Raw genomic sequence first — 16,600 nt, forward strand, 5'->3', positions numbered from 1 at the left:
AAATTGCAAGTAAAAATGAAGTTTTTCTCTTTCTGCATTCAAGAAAAAGGAAAGAAACAAAAAAGAGAAAAAAGAAAAAGAAAAAAAAGGAAATCATTTGAAAATTTGAAAGGTGAATACACTGAAGTAGACTAAAATAAAATGATGAAAGTAAAATAGAATTTGAAAAAATTTACACAAAAGTAAAAAAAATAGTAAAAAATTAAAGAAAAATATTTTTAATAAAAATTGAAAATAAAAATGAATTTTTTCTCTTTCTGTATTCAAGAAAAAGTGTAAAAGAGAAGGAAAAAAAGAAAGAAAATTGAATAGATGGACCTACTAGCAGATTGAAATAGGACTGAAATTACTTCATTTTCCCCTAGAAGTCAGACTAAGTAGTGCTTTATAGTCCATAAACTAAGTAGGTGGTGAGACTTGTGTTCTGAAGAGTGAGGTTGGCCCAGTTGGGCAGGGCTCAGTGTAATGGCTCCATTCTCCACTAGATGGCGCTGCTAGCTTACTGGGGTGGATTGTTGTGGTGCTCGTAGGTCCGTATGCGCATGAGTGGAAGCAGTGAAAATGGCGCCACCCAGCCACCCAGTCTGTTCTCCCGGATCAGCAATCATGCCCCCATCCTCTGTCTTCAGCTTTTGTTCACTCCCCACGTTTTCACTATCGGTCACCAGGCCCCAGGCAGTACCTCTCTCCCGAGTTTTGTCTTAGATGCGGCTGTTTTCCCTGGTCCCTTACTTCTGAAGGACTGTGGCTTTGACCCATTCCACCCCTCTGTGGGAGGGTCTCACTGAGCAATAGCCAAATGTCGGCTGCACCCAGGAATGCTTACTGGACCCTGCTGCTGCCGGTGCCCCGACTGCAGCCAGGTGCCAGCCCGCCCCAGAAAAAGTTTGTGAGATAGTGTGGCATCAGCTTTTCAAGGATTATGGAAAATCACAACACACATCTGGCACCAGGCTTCACCCTTAACATCCTTGTTCCAGCACCAGCGAATGTAGCCGTTTTCTGGGGTCTTCTGGGACTAGGTGGCTTCAACAGTCTGCCAAATGTTCTCCCAGCAGTGGAACTGCTTTTCCCCGTGTGGCCCGAGAACCTCCCAGACCCCACTCTGCTCCTGGAGATTCACCCGTCCCACCAGAGCGCTGCCAGTTATCGAGCTGAGGAGCTGCAGACTTTGTGCACCCCTTATTTACAGTCTTAATGGAATTTAAACCCTCTCCTTTCTCCTTTCTTCTTTCTCCCTTATTAGTTTAGACCTTGCAGCTGTTTCGAATTTTTCACTTTCTCTCCAGCTGCTTTTGGGGAGGGGTGCTTTTCCCATTTTCTTCCCCCACCCGCCCCAGTCTCCATCCTCTCTCCACCCATAAAAGCACTTCCCTTCCCGCGCCTTCTCGCTCCCTAAGTTCACCCCTCTGCGCCGTGTACCTGCTAACTTCTGTGGTTCAGGTTGTGCAGATTGCTGTGTTAATCGTTCAATCAGTTTTCTAAGTGTGCAGGATGGTTTAGCGTTGGTCTGGCTGTATTTCATGGATGCGAGACACACAAAAAACTTCCATGCTGTTCTGCCATCTTGGCTCCTCCCCGGCTTCAGGACATTCTTCTTCCCTTCCCTCCAAGTTCCAACCCTTCTAGGTCACTAAATTATATCACTAAGAAAGGCAGGGATTTAAATTGTTACTTCTGATCATTGATGTCTGATGTGTTCAGCTCTGAGAAATCACAGCTGCCACCCGGGAAAATGACTGGGGAGAAGCCAGACTTCTCCTCTGTTTTGTTCTCTGCTGGCAGCTATAAGACTGCAGTGGTCATCTTGCCCTGTTGATGAGGTCAGAATTGGACTTTCACGGGACACCCGAGTGGCTCAGTTGGTTGAGAGTCCGCCTTTGGTTCAGGTCATGATTTCGCAGTTCATGGGTTCGAGCCCTGAGTCAGGCTCTGTGCTGACAGCTCAGAGCCTGGAGCCTGCTTCAGATTCTGTGTCTCCCTCTCTCTGCCCCCCCCCCCCACCGCTTGCTCTCTCTCTGTCTCAAAAATAATAAACATTGGGGCGCCTGGGTGGCTCAGTCAGTTAAGTGTCCGACTTCAGCTCAGGTCATGATCTCGCGGTCCGTGAGTTCAAGCCCCGCATCAGGCTCTGTGCTGACAGCTCAGAGCCTGGAGCCTGTTTCGGATTCTGTGTCTCCCTCTCTCTCTCTCTGACCCTCCCCCATTCATGCTCTGTCTCTCTCTGTCTCAAAAATAAATGAATGTTAAAAAAAAATAAAAAAAATTAAATAAACATAGAAAAGATAATTGGGCTTTCATCTTGGAGCTACACCCTGGCTCCTTGACCCATAGGCTTAGCTCTTCTTTCCCCTGCCTATTCCTTCATCTGAGCCTCAGAGGCTCTTCCTAGAAAAACAAATGATAACAAATGAGCCTCCTTCTTCTAGGTGGAGGCAGGGCATCAGGGACTGGAACCAAGGGAAGAAAGAAAGTGTAAGGGGTTGAGAAAAGAGATTGAGGCAATATGTGTCTGGGGCCCGGGAGTAGTGTTCAGATTTGGTCACCAGTTCCTGAACACTTACTGGTCAAGAGGGCAGGTTTGACGTGTAGGGAATTATGTAAGAGGAACTAGAGGGTAGAAATAGAACAAAGAGTCTCCGTCTTTGGGGAGCTTACACTCCTGTGGGCACAAAATTGATTATTGATTATTTATTGAGGACCCACGTATGCTTTCCTGAACTAGACCAACATACTCTGGACCTTATTCTGTGTAGAGGTTGTACTTTAAAATATCACAATTCTCCTGTCCTACTCTCCTTTATGATGTTTGATTTTAAATGCAAGAATAATGATAGAGTGTCCAACCCAAGGAAGCTTATTTAGAGCTTGCTTGGGATGATCTGAGAGATGTTGAGCGATCTTCCCTACTTATCTCCTCTTATCTCCTTCAAAAACTGAAATATAACCCACCACTAACCAAATAACCAGAGATTGCATGTTAAGGTTTTTTGAGTATCAAGGTATCTTAACTCTTACTGTCTTTAGTTAAAAAAAACAGTATCTTATAGACAGGAGAAAAAAAAGATTATTCAGAATTATTTTCATATTTGGAAAATAATGTAATTCTCCCTTAGCAGCTCCATAAACCAAAATAAAAAAAAATTCTAGTCTAACATAATACTTAAATATAAAAACAAAACAAAACAAAAAACATGAGATCCTCAAAATATAAGAAGAATATAGATAAATATTTACTTATTCCATGCCAGAAAAGCCTCTCTAAAGCAATGGGAAAAATATGAAGGAAAAAAGTAGGTTTGACTACATAATAATTCAAGAATTCAGTTTGTTGGAATTGACTATAAACACTATTAAATAGTAAATGTCAAATTGGGGGAACTTGTGATAAATATGGCACGGGACTGATATCATAAATGTATAAAGAGCTTTTCCAAATCAATATAAAAACTATAAGATCTCCATTGGAAAATTGGTAAAAAAAAATGCAGACAATTCACATATAAATTAAACATTCAATTTTACTGCCAACCAAAGAAATGAAAAACAAAATGATAAAGAAATGCTACTTTTTTTGGTAAGAAATTGGCATTAAAAAAGAGTCAAATGGACCTCAGGTGACAGTGAAGATCTTCACCTTGATGTCTCCTCCTTCCCGACAGAGCCTTCCTTTGGCCCTCTTTCCACTCCATCAGGGACTGAACTTATTCTTTAGCATTTCTATATCTTCCACTCCCCTCAACGGTCTTCACTTGCTTTGGGTCTTTGGGTATCTGGGATAGTGTTGAGAAGGAAAGAACAGAACATGGATGAGAAGGAAGTCTGGAACAATTATATCCTATTTCTAGATCCATTCCTTTACTTAGAAGAATATCTTATACTTACTCTAGGCCAAATAACTCCTGGTTCTCACTGCCAAATCTAATAGACACTTCCAGTAAAGAATGACTTGGAAACTAATAACTATAGCCTTAATAAATGGATAAGGGTTACTCTCTTGGCCTGTAATTGGCCCATGAGCCCATGCCTAGCTTCTCTTGACTCCTTGCCTGGCTAGAACTCTGTATTTGGCAACTTTAGTGTTGTTTCCATAACTATTCCGGAGTTTTGTCATCTTAATTTTGTGTTTTGTCACACTGCTTTGCCCCCAACCCCTGGGGTAAATTCCCACTTTCTCTGCTCCCTGCCTCTCTATTCTCTGCTTCCTGAAAAAAGACACAGGGCCACACTGACTATGCCCACTGAAGTTCATGTGCTGTACAATATCAATTTCCTATTGATTTTCCTGGGCACTTCCCATAATGGCTAGTCTAAACATGTTCTAATATCCACAAAGCTTCTCTGATAATTGTGATAGTAATAACAACAGCAAATTGAGTTTTACATTTTATGATTCCCATAGTGCCTAGCAGAGTGGTAACATTTATGAGTTGTCCAAATAATCTTCTTCAAATTGAAACTACTTTGCAAGTATATTGAATGTGAGTCATAAGTTCCCGAACTTGCGCCTACGGCTTTCTGATGAGCTCACTGTTTCAGCAGCCAGAGTATTTTAGCACCTTTCTTGACCTATTATTACATAGTTTCGGTGCCTTCCATCTTTTCAGAGAACAATTCTATCATTTCTTGTCTAGTTTGAGTTTTGTCCTCCCTGTACAAAGGAAAGATGAGGTAATCCAAGTAACTGCTTGTTCTGTTTGGAAATAAGGCCAGAGATAGAAACATCTGAAATAATTCTTTCTTTTTTGATTTCTTGAGCATCCAAAAGAGTGTGTGCTGTAATGGCTTTGAAGATCCAAATAGCTATCATCCTGGGTTGGGAAAGGGCAGCATGAAACCAAGATCCATGCTCTACACCTCAGTAGCCCCCATGTGATTCATTGAACAGTGGACCTGACAGCTTTGGCAGGTACAGTCTGGGGCTATGGAACCCTTCAGGCTGAGGGGGAAATAAGGGTTCAGTGCTCCAGGGGTTATTGCTTGTCTAATCCTTCCTTGGAAGTGGTGATTTACCCAATCCCATTTCTGTCCTGAGCATACATGCCATGAAAACTTCTGCCTTTCTTCACCTTGAATTGGTCATCAGCGTGAATATCAGCCAGATGTTTCCGAAGTGTGTTCCACACAATACTCACTCCACAGGAGATCAATCAGATCAGGTTTCCATGGTCAGATAATGCAGGATCAGTTTCAGTTTCAAAGAGTCTTTAATATGCTAAGATGTTTTCTAAATCTCCAAGAAGAGTGGCATTTAAAAAATTCCTATGACTATACAAGACTTTTCTACGTGGCCCAAAATTAGAGTTTAAGCACTCCATGCAAAAGGTTTTGGGAAATGCTGCTTAATGCTAGTATGAGCATACAGTAGCATGGTACTTATTTACTTAACACGTAAGAGAATGAGTTATTGTGCAGCTATGAATTTTCTGGATGACTAAAAATTAACTCTCTTTTGCATACAATTTGGCCAACAATTTTTCTGGAATATATCACATACATGATGGGATACCATTCTGAGATGTTCACTATATTTTTTTCTTCTCCACACTTATCCTTTTCCCTTTCCCAGATCCAAACAGGGTCAGCCTTCTTTGGTTCACTGCCTCAGAGAGGGAATATAGCAGGGTGGAAGGCAGAATTAGCCTGTACAGCCATCTGACTTTTGTGTTCCAAAGGGTCAGGCTCTTAGAAAAACTTAAAGGATTTGCAGAGGGGGTGAAAGAAACAGTCTTCAGGACATAGAAACATGAGAAGATAAAGATAATCCCCCAGACTAAGAATAAATGTACCCCCAAGCAGAGGGAGTAAAAGGGGGAAGAGCAGAGAAGAGGCAGAGGGAAGGAGAGAAGGGGGAAGGCTTGGGAAGAGAAGAGAGGAGTGGAGACAGAGCACAAACATCTGGGCCTAGAAAGGAATGCTTGAGTGGTACATCCAGGGAGAAGCGCCAGAAAGACCTTTGTTCTCCAAGACTGGATCAAAAGAAGCAGTGGACCAAGGCTAGGGTCGGGAACAGGCATGCTGACAGGAACAGAGACCTCACCTGTGTGTGCAGGTGACTCAGGGACTACTTCATCAATGTTTTGATATTATTGACATCTCTTGGGGTCTCTGACATAACCTCAGAATGAGATGGAGGGGTGCCATGAAATCTTGTGGTTTGCATTCCCAATCTGGTCAGTAGGATAGGGGCCCTGGATAGAAATGATTATGAACTAAAATAAGTTCACTTTCTTGCAAATTTTGCTTTCGTGAAGCATCATACAATTTACTACACTGTTGGGACTGGCTCCAGGTCAGGTCCAGAAGGTCTGTTGAGGAGGAAGCACTTTCACCCTACCCCAGCCACTGCAGTGTTACAGGCTTTGGTGATTTTTCAGTTTTTGTGTCTGCTTTTTACATAGTTTTCCTGTCCTTAGTGTAGCTTTTGCTTCTCAATACTTATCATGGGAATACATAGTTCTAGCTCTCTCTTTTCCTGTCCAAATTTGCTCTCCTTTATGTGCTTTGGCCAGGAAGCCAGATAACGAAGCTTCTTAGAATTATACATAAAGGGAAAGGAGATAAGTTCTGAGAGTCGGCTCCTTTTCCTCACCTACAGTGTAAGAGAGTTGTAACAGATCGTTGCTGAGGTCCAGTCCAGCTCTAACATTTTATGATTCCTCTGAATAAAGTGTGTGAGCTTTTATGTGCCGTTTTGGAACATGTACTTTCCCCATTTCCTGATTCCTAGCCATGTTCTCAAGGGATGAAGTTGCTCAGCTGTGACCTCTTGAAAAGTAACATTATTTAACTTGGTGTTTTTTGCTCAATTCACAATTCATCCATTCATTAAAAAAAATTATCAAGCATCTACTGCGTGCTCAGTGCTGTACTGTATAATTAGAATACAAAGAGTAATACAAGATCCCTCCCTCAAGGAGTTCACAGACTAGAGCATGGATTTCCAATCTTGTCTGCAGCCATGGAACCCTTTAGGAATCTGATGAAAATCGATTATATTATGGACCCGTATTTACTAAGCACTTAATATGTGCCAAGTTCTTTTCCAAGTGTTTCACAAGTAGTGTATTTTGTCCTCAAATATCTATGAGGTAATTGTTATTACCTGCATATACAGATGAAGAAATAAAGAACCATGCATGAGGACACATGGCTAATTAAGTGGTGGGACCCACAGTTTACTCCCAGGCAGTACAAACCTGAAGCCCACATTTTTCATCCAGGATAATGGTGTTTCTGAAATCAACAACAAAAACAATATGGTAACAACAACGGTTTTTGAGAATCGATGTCTTGTACTAAGCTCCGTGTTAATTATTTCATTTACTAACAACATCATGAGTGGGTACTTTCGCTATCTACACATTTCAGTAGAAACCCCCTTGGCTTAAAGGAGTTAAATAACATGTTCCAAGGTACACTCTAATAATGAGGGGAGAGAGGGTACAAAGTGCAATTTTGGTACAGTTTTTGATGGTTCATGAACTTCTTGTCCTCTGGCCAAGAGGAAGAGATAGATGAGAAATATATTGATTTGTGGTAGTGCAGTGGGAAGTTCTATGGGACTAGCATAAATCACTCTACAGGATCAGGAGAGGTTTCCCAGAAGAAGGCATACCTCAGCTGAGTTTAAAGGATAAGTAGGAACATACATGGGATGCCATGGGGAGAAGGCATTGAGGGCAGAAGAAAGAGTGCATGCAAAAGGCAGGAATAGGAGACAACAATGTGACCTGGTAAACCCCAGACTGAGTGTTTCTGGTGTTTGCTGTGCTTGTGGGCAGGGCAAGGATGAGTGAGTCTGAGAAGGCAGACAGGAGTGAGGTCTCGCAGGGCCCTGGTGTTAAGCAAAGACATTTGAACTTTACCTGCCCTTTGGGGAGCCACTATGCACTTTATGTGTGGCGGTGTCTTGTTTGTGCATCCTAGCAGGATGATCCCAGCAGCAGGGTTCAGGGAGGCTAGCAGGGGGACCACTGGACCGGAAATAGAAAAAAAGTGAGTTAGGTTATTGTGATCAATGCTAGATGTGATGAGAGTCTGAGTTAAGACACTGGTACTAGAGAATATTTTTTAAATGTTTATTTATTTATTTTGAGACAGGGGAAGGGCAGAGAGAGAGGGAGAGAGAATACCACGCAGGTGCCTCACTGTCAGCACAGAGCCTGTCATGGGGCTGGATCCTATGAACCATAAGATCATGACCTGAGTTGAAATCAAGAGTTGGGTGTTTAACCAACTGAGCCACCCAGGTGCTCCTGGTGGTAGAGATTAATTTGAGAGATATTTAAGAGATAAAACCAAAAATAGTAGTAGTGAGTGGGAGAGTCTAGGAGACTCCCAGGCAAAGTCTGGGGCCTGGTTTGTCAGTTTCCTGGAAGCCAAAATAGAAAGGTTGATGAAAAAAAAAACACAGAAAATGAGATGAAATGGTGAAAATTATATTGCCCAGTTTCATTTAGAGATATTCCTGACTATAGTTCATGGTGCATAGCCTCCAGGTACTATTTGACATGGATGAAATGGGGTTGGGAGGCTTCGAGGCCCAAGTAACGGACATCGAATGTTATGGGTTGAATTATGCCCCCCTTTCATATGTAGAAATATTAATCCCCTCTCAAATAAGAATGTGAACTTATTTGGAAATAGGATCACTGCTGATGTAATTAGTTAAGCTAAGATGAGGTCATATAGGAGGTGGTGGTCCCTTAACACAATTTGACTGGTATTTTTTCATAAAGGGGAAATTTGGACCCAGTCACATGCACAGGGACAATGCCATGTGAAGATGAAGGCAGAGATCAGGGTTATGTCTCTACAAGGCAAATAATGCCAAAGACTGGCAGCAAACCACTGAAAGCTAGGAGAGAGGCCTGAAATAGTCTTCCTTACTGATCCCAGAAGGTATCAACCCTGCTGACATCTTGATTTTGAACTTATAGTCGCCAGTACTATGAGAATAATTTTGTATTGTTTTCAGCCACTCAGTCGATGGTATTTGTCATTCAGCCTTAGGAAGCTAACATACCACATAAGCACAGATGGTCTCCAAACTGCCTTCTAAGGGAACTCAGAGTGACCAACTGTCCAGATTTGCCTGAGACTGCAGGGTTTCTCAGGACATAAGATTTCCAATGATAAAATCAGGGAAGTCCAGAGTAAACTGGGATGAGTTTGTCACCCTAAGGGAGTGGGTGTGCTTAACTGTGGCTTGAAGGTGTGAGGTCAGAACTGAACCGCTCAGGACATTGAGGAGTCAATGTCACAGCCACAAGTGGTCCTCCGACTCTCTTCCCACAGAAAGCTCTGAAGGACTCCTCCCAAATGTCAGATAGTCATTGAACAAATGCTGCTTTGAGGGGCTGCCAATGTCATCCTGTCCTAGTCACTCTCAGTTTTCTGAGTGGCTGGTGGTGCCATTCTCTGAGCAAGGGATAGTTAGGGATGGAGAGGGTCTGGCAGGAAACATGGTGTCTGTTTAGGGCACACCAAGTTTAAGGTAACTTTGATAAATCTGAGAGGGAGTGATGGTCGTAACAGCCTGATGGAACCAAACAGGAAGTGTATCTGGGATATGGATCTTCAAAGGCAGGAAAGCAGGTAGAAGCCACTGATATTCCAGAATATCAGCAGGGTGCATAGGAGACATAGCCCCAGATGACTCCAAGTCATTGATAATAAAGAAACTGTAGTGAGAGGGAAAGTAGGGGCAGGGGAAGAATGCCAAGCAGGCGGAAAGCAAGAGGTAGCATGACTTATTCAAGAAGGTGAAAGAGTTGGACATATGGAATGTCTGTGTATATTCAGACAAACACATGGATGCTATTATGCTGTCCTGCTGGGAAGACATCCATTCTCACTGCCTCTCTCAGTCCATGAAATAGCTCCCCTGACCATATTAAATTGTACCTGACTACCCCTGAACTTCAGGAAATGGGAGTTGCCATGTGATACTAGCATTCAGTTTACACATCCATCCCCACATTTTCCTCTTTCCTCTATTTCCTGGCCCAGGAGAGAGTCTCAGTTTATTGACGTATAATTCATGGATGAATGAATGAAAAAAGAAAAGCCCTTTTCAGATGGAGTGGGTTTGGGGTATAGTTAAAGCCTGTCTATCATTTCTTGGTGATCCCATGGTTGTTCATTTCTGGTAGAAACATATGCCCTAAATCATAACCACAACAGGATTATACCTTACATTTGAAGAGGGCTTTATACTTTATCCAGTGCTTTCACATGCATTATCTCATGTGGTCCTTGCACACTACTGAGGTGAATTCTGGTGTGAGTTTATAGAATCCCATCCTTATTAGAGGTAAGATATTAATTTGTTGACCCAGTAATAATTGAAGATTCCACCCTGTGGTCCTCATAGACACTCTTTATAGACCCATTGGGAACTTACATTCTCACACAATTGGAAAAAAAAACTTTCAGGGAATTAAGAGATAATTACTCAGCCCATTATTTGAGTAAAACACTGGCCTAGGCATTGAAGCAAGATACAAAATGACATTAGAGCCTCTGTCCTCAAAGAGCTTGGGATTTGGTTGGGAAGACAAGATGAACGAATAAGGAAAGATGATTCAGTAAAAGGACGTTATAGGTCAAAGGTGTAAAGCAGATACAAGTTAAAAAGGGAACATGCTTGCTGCAGCATGTTCGAATGAGGGGTTCATTGAGAAGATGGGGCTGAAAGGCCCTCGTCCTGTAGGAGGAGAAGGGGGAAGCTTCTAGAAGGGGATGCACTGCTCATTCAGAGACTTTAAAAATGGAACTTGTTAAACTTTGGCTTGATTGTTGTAAAGAGAAGAAGGACTGTCACCAGCTGGCACACCTGTGCCCAGAAGCACAGAAATGGAATTTCCTTGTTAAGCTTTGGAAGGTAAATTTTTTTGCAGAGTTTACATGTGTCTTGAAGGTGGAATATTAGGTGTGGGAAGTGGCTTATTGAATTAGAAGCTGGACAATTTTTCCAAACAGAAGACTAGAACCTGTTTTAGGGTTAGCCCCATTGAAAAACAAAACAAAAAAAGCGCTTCAGCCTAATTAGCTCTTGCAATGTAGAGTGAGTACTCTCTCTATTCATGTATTGGATGTGGTGCAAAGTTTTGCTACTCATTGTGGTCCATGGACTGGCAGCATCAGCAACAGCTGGGAGCTTGTACAAATATAGAATTTCTGAACTCCTTGCAGATCTACTGAGCCTGAATCTACCTTTTAATAACATATCTAATAGGCACACAAAAGGAAATCAGTTATCAGGAACTCAGAGTATGTCTTTACACTCAAAGAAGGTTGATAAGGTTATTTATTTAATGCATGATGGTCCTAGTCACCACAGTGGAAACTTACACATCAACTTATATTATTTCTACCCACTAACATATTCTTAGATATAACTTGCAACCCTAGGGATAGCATCCTGCCCCTTCACTGCCTTCCACATGCCAGCAGGAGCCCAGTTCTCTGCCCTTGCATTCGCTTTTGGGGAAGATGTCACTAGATTCTGCTAAGCTGGAGATGAACATCTGGTGCATAGAGGAAAAAGCATGGGCTTTGTAGACAGATGCAGATTCAAATTTAACTTGCCTTTCAGAACCTGTATCCTTCTCTCCAAAACAGGATCATAACAATGATGAGATTACCTAGCATACATGTTTGTGAAGTTTAAAAAGGCAAATTATGCAAATCATCTAGAAAAGTGTCTGGCATATTGAGAGTACTTCCCTCCAAAAGCAAAAGCAAAGTTAATTCTATTCTTATTCCCCACAAATAGCTTGTTGTCTAACCTTTAGTATATCATTCGACCTCTTTGGGATTCGGCTTTAACTCCTAATGAGAGCTAGGGATTAGATGATCCCTAAAATCCTCCCAGGACATAACTGTAAAATGCCCCCGTGTGCAAGCAGAGCACAGACTGGGGTGGCTACTGTCTCACTCGCAGCCCCCATCCCACCCTTGTGCTTCTTAGGCCACTGCATTCTCCCTTCCCAGCACTCTGTCACCTGTTTCTGGAAGCCAGGCCTGGCAGGACTGTTCCTAGTACTATTCCTTAAAGGACCAATTTCTGCCAGGCAAGTTGACAAACTGGGTGAAATCCATAGCAGTCAGGGATACTAACACACTCCCGATGGCAGCTTTGAGAACACAGGTCCACTGGCATCCTTGGCTGCTAATATAGAGACCCCACATGGGCCACGCCCCTTTCCCCAGACACTGTAATTCTACTTAGAGACAGTGTAGGGAGCTCAGGGCGGTGTTGCACAAATAGGTGCCACCAATAAGTTTCTTCATATCACACCTGAAACAAGGTCACGGGCTCATTTTTATGTGGGAAGTTGTGGTAACTTGCAAATTGCTGAATTATGAGGTTTAAAACAATCGTGTTAACTCAAGTTCCACTTGGCAAATTTGGCTAAGCAATTTTGTGTTTGGCTGGGATTTCTTGAAACACTAGAGGGTGCTTGCTCTATGGTTGGGAGTTGCTGAGGGAAGGGCTGCCAAGTTGGTTAATTTGGTTTTTGTCTTTCCTGCTGACACAAAGTTTTCACCTGAGCCAGTGTGTTTTTCCGGTTCTTTCTGAGGCACAAAAGCAAAACAAAAACAAAGCCCAAAGACAACAAAAGCCGATTGTTTGTTTCTTGAAGATTTGAGTTTGGAGGGAAAACAAGACTTGCTTGTTCCTTTGCTTGAGGGTGTTTGCTTCTTCCGAGGCTAGCCTCTCTGAGCTGTGCTCCTTTTTGTTATAGGTGCCTCATCTTTCCTCCTGTTCCAACTCTCCGAGATTCCTTCTTCCCTTGAACCGTGTCTACAATCTTAAAACCATGTCACTGGTGGGGAAACCATCACATGGTAGCCAAGCAGAACATTTTTCTAGTAGGATGCTTCTCCAGTGCCAGAAAGGCCATTATTACTCTTTCCACCTTCACCTAAAAGATTTGACTTCAACTTCCTGTAGCTTCTCTGAATTTTGAAAAACAAATGAATCAATTTTCAATAAGTACTTATCAAGCCTCTATTCTGTACCCTCTTGTCATAGGAGTGGAAGAGCAGAGCTTCGCAAATATGAATATAAGTATTACCAAGAGCAGAAGAATGTGGAGTCTGTGGAGAGCTTGGTGCAGGCATGGGGCAGGGGTGTTGGTATAAGCTGAGAGGCCTTCAGCAAATATAAAATTTCAACCAAATCAAGTTTTACCTTAGGAAATAGTATGAATATGCTACTTTTAAAAATAATATTAAGAGTGTTTAGATTATTTACCGTAGAATAAAAGCAATGCTGCTGGATGTTTTTTTTTTTCTGTTTGTATATTTAAAAGTCTTTTTTATTTAAAAAAAATTTTTAACGTTTATTCATTTTTTGTGAGAGAGAGAGAGAGAGGCAGCGAGAGTGAGCACAAACAAGAGAGGGCCAGAGATGGAGGGAGACATGGAATTCAAAGCAGGCTCCAGGCTCTGAGTTATCAGCACAGAGTTCAAAGCAGGGCTGGAACTCAAGAGCTGCGAGATCATGACCTGAGTTGAAGTCAAACACTTAACCGACTAAGCCATCCAGGTGCCCCTAAAAGTCTTCTTTAAAAAAAAAAAAAAAAAACAGCTTCAGATTCACAGCTAAATTAAGAGGAAAGTAAAGAGACAAGGAGATTTTCTGTATAACCTGTCTCTACACATGCATAGCCTTCCTGTTGTCAATGTCCCCCACCAAGATGGTACATTTGTTATAACTGACAAATTTGCATGGACACACCATTTACACCTGAAATTCATAGTTTACCTTAGGGTTCACTCTTGGCGTTGTAGATTCTATGGGTTTGGACAAATGTATTAGTGATAGGTATTTATCATTATGGTATCATCCAGAATAGTTTTACTGCCCTAAATATCATTTCCGTTCTACCTATTCATCCCTCCCTGCCCCACCAACCACTGATTTTTAACCGTCTCCATAGTTTTGCCTTTTCCAGAATGTGGAATCATATAGAATGTAACCTTTTCAGATTGACTTCTTTCACTTAATAATATGCATTTAAATTTGCTCCATTGCTCCATGTCTTTTCATGGCTGGATAGCTCATTTCTTTTTAGTGTTGAATAGTATTCCATTGTCTGCATGTACCAGTTTAACTCATTCACTTCTGGGAGGATGTCTTGGTTGTTTCCGGGTTTGGCAATTATGAATGAAGTTGCTATAAACATTTGTTTGCAGGTTTTTGTGGACACAAGTTTTCAACTTCTTTAGGTAAATACCAAAAAGTGTGATTGCTGGATGGGGTAATAAAAGTATATCTAGTTTAAGTAAGACACCGCTAAACTGTCCTCCCAAGTGGCTGTAACCATTTTGCATTCTCACCAGGGTTCACTAGCACTTGGTGTTTCCAGTGGTCCAAATTTTGGCCATTCTAATAGGTGTGTAGTAGTATCTCATTGTTTTGCTTTGTGTTTTCCTGAAAATATGTGATGTGGAACATTGTGTTCCACTGTTCTTCTTTGCTGAGCTATCTGTTAAGGTGTTTGGCCCATTTTTAAATTGGGTTGCTTTCTTTCTTATTGTTGAGTTTTCAAAGTTTTTTTGTAGTTTTGGACAACCACTGTGCTGTTGGTGTCGTATCTAAAAAGTCATCGCCATACCCAAGGTCATTTAGGTTTTCTCCTGTGTTATTATCTTTTAGGAGTTTTGTAGTTCTGCGTTTTACATTGAAGTCTCTGATCACTTGTGTTAATTTTTGTGAAGAGCTAATTCTGTCTGTGTCTAGATTACTTTTTTTTGGCATGTGGATGAACAGTTGTTCCCTTCCCATTTGTTGAAAAGACTGTCTTCTCTCTACTGTGTTGCCTTTGTTCCTTTGTCAAAAATCAATTGACTATATTTATGTAAGTCTATTTCTTAACTTTCTATTGCTCTATTGATATACTTCTCTACTCTTTTGCCAATATCACACGTTCTTGATTACTGTTGCTTTATAGTAAGACTTCAAGTTGAGTAGTGTCAGTCTTCCAACTTTGTTCTTCAACATTGTGTTGGCTATTCTGGATCTTTGCTTCTCCACAGAAACTTTAGCACCAGTTTGTCAATATCCACAAAAATAGCTTGCTGAGATTTTTTAAAAAAGTTTATTTATTTATTTTGAAAGAGATAGAGACTGTGTGAGCAGGGAAGGGGCAGAGAGAGAGGGAGAGAGAGAAAATTCCAAGGAGGCTCTGCGCTGCCACTACAGAGCCTGAAGCAGGGCTCAAACCCACAAAATCGTGAGATCATGACCTGACACAAAACCAAGAGTTGGATGCTTAACTGAATGAGCCACCTAGGAGTCCCACTTGCTGAGATTTTGATTGGGATTTCACTGAATCTGTGGATCAGGTTGGGAAGAACTGATAACTTGACAATATGGAGTCTTCCTAATCATGAACATGAAATACCTCTCCATTTCTTCAATTCTTTAATTTTGTTCCTCGGAATTTTGTAGCTTCCCTCATACAGATCTTGTACATATTTCGTTAGATTTAGACCTAAGTACTTAATTTTTGAGGTGTTAATATAAATGACATTGTGTTTTGAATTTCAAATTTTACTTGTTCATTGCTGGTATTTAAGAAAGTAAATGACTTTTGTGTATTAACCGTATGCCCTTGCCATAATCACTGTTTAGTTTCAGAAGTTTTTTTGTCAAATATTTGAATTTTTCACATAGACAACCATGTCATCTGTGAACAAAGATAATTTTATTTCTTTCTTTGCAATCTGTATACTTTTATTTCCTCTTCTTATCTTATTGCATTAGCAAGAATTTTCAGTATGAAGTGGAAAAGAAGTGATGGGAGAAGACCTCCTGGTCTTGTTGCTGATCTTAGCAGGAAAGCGTTCAGTTTCTTACCATTAAATATTATGTAAACTGTAGATGTAAATGATAGATAATTGTTGTCACATTGTGGAAGAATTCCTAGTTTACTGAGAGTTTTTATCATGAATTGGTGGATTGGGTTTTGTCAAATGCTTTTTTTTCAATCTATTTAGATGGCCACGTGATTTTTCCTATTTTTATGTTTATTTATTTTTGAGAGAGAGAGAGCAAGCTCAAGTGGAGGAGGAACAGAGAGAGAGGGAGACAGAATCCCAAGTAAGCTCTGCACTGACAGCCCAATGCAGGGCTCAAACCTGTGAACCACAAGATCATGATCAGAGCTGAAATCAAGAGTTGGATGCTTAACCAACTGAGTCACCCAAGGTCCCGTCATGTGATTTTTCTTTTATAGCTTGTTGATATGATGAATAACATTAACTGATTTTTGAATGTTGAATCAATCTTGCATACCTGGGATAAATCCCACTTGGTTGTGTAGTATGATTCTTTTTATATGTTGTATATTCAATTTGCTAATATTTAGTTGAGCATTTTTATATCTATGTTCATGAGATATAGTAGTAGTCTGTAGTTTTTTTGTTTTTTTTTTAATGGAATGTCTTTGTCTCGTTTTGGTATTAGGGTAAGGCTGGCCTCATAGAGTAAGTTAGGAGGTATTCCCTTTGTTTCTAGTCTCTGAAACAGATTGAAGAAAATTAGTATAATTTATTTTTTAAATGTTTTGTCAAATTCACC

The 16,600-nt window shown here is 41.0% G+C and overlaps 1 long non-coding RNA gene across 1 annotated transcript; it reads right to left on the reverse strand.

Moving 5' to 3' along the window:
* Positions 1-3,637: 3,637 nt before the first annotated feature.
* Positions 3,638-7,969, reverse strand: LOC122239228. Its single transcript, XR_006218183.1, has 3 exons — positions 7,869-7,969; positions 7,200-7,236; positions 3,638-3,773 (listed from the first exon to the last, which is right to left on the reverse strand). It is a non-coding gene; the product is annotated as an uncharacterized LOC122239228 (long non-coding RNA).
* Between the last annotated feature and the right edge of the window lie 8,631 nt (positions 7,970-16,600).

Source organism: Panthera tigris, chromosome B3 (assembly GCF_018350195.1).
Source record: "Panthera tigris isolate Pti1 chromosome B3, P.tigris_Pti1_mat1.1, whole genome shotgun sequence".
Taxonomy (NCBI): Eukaryota; Metazoa; Chordata; class Mammalia; order Carnivora; family Felidae; genus Panthera; species Panthera tigris.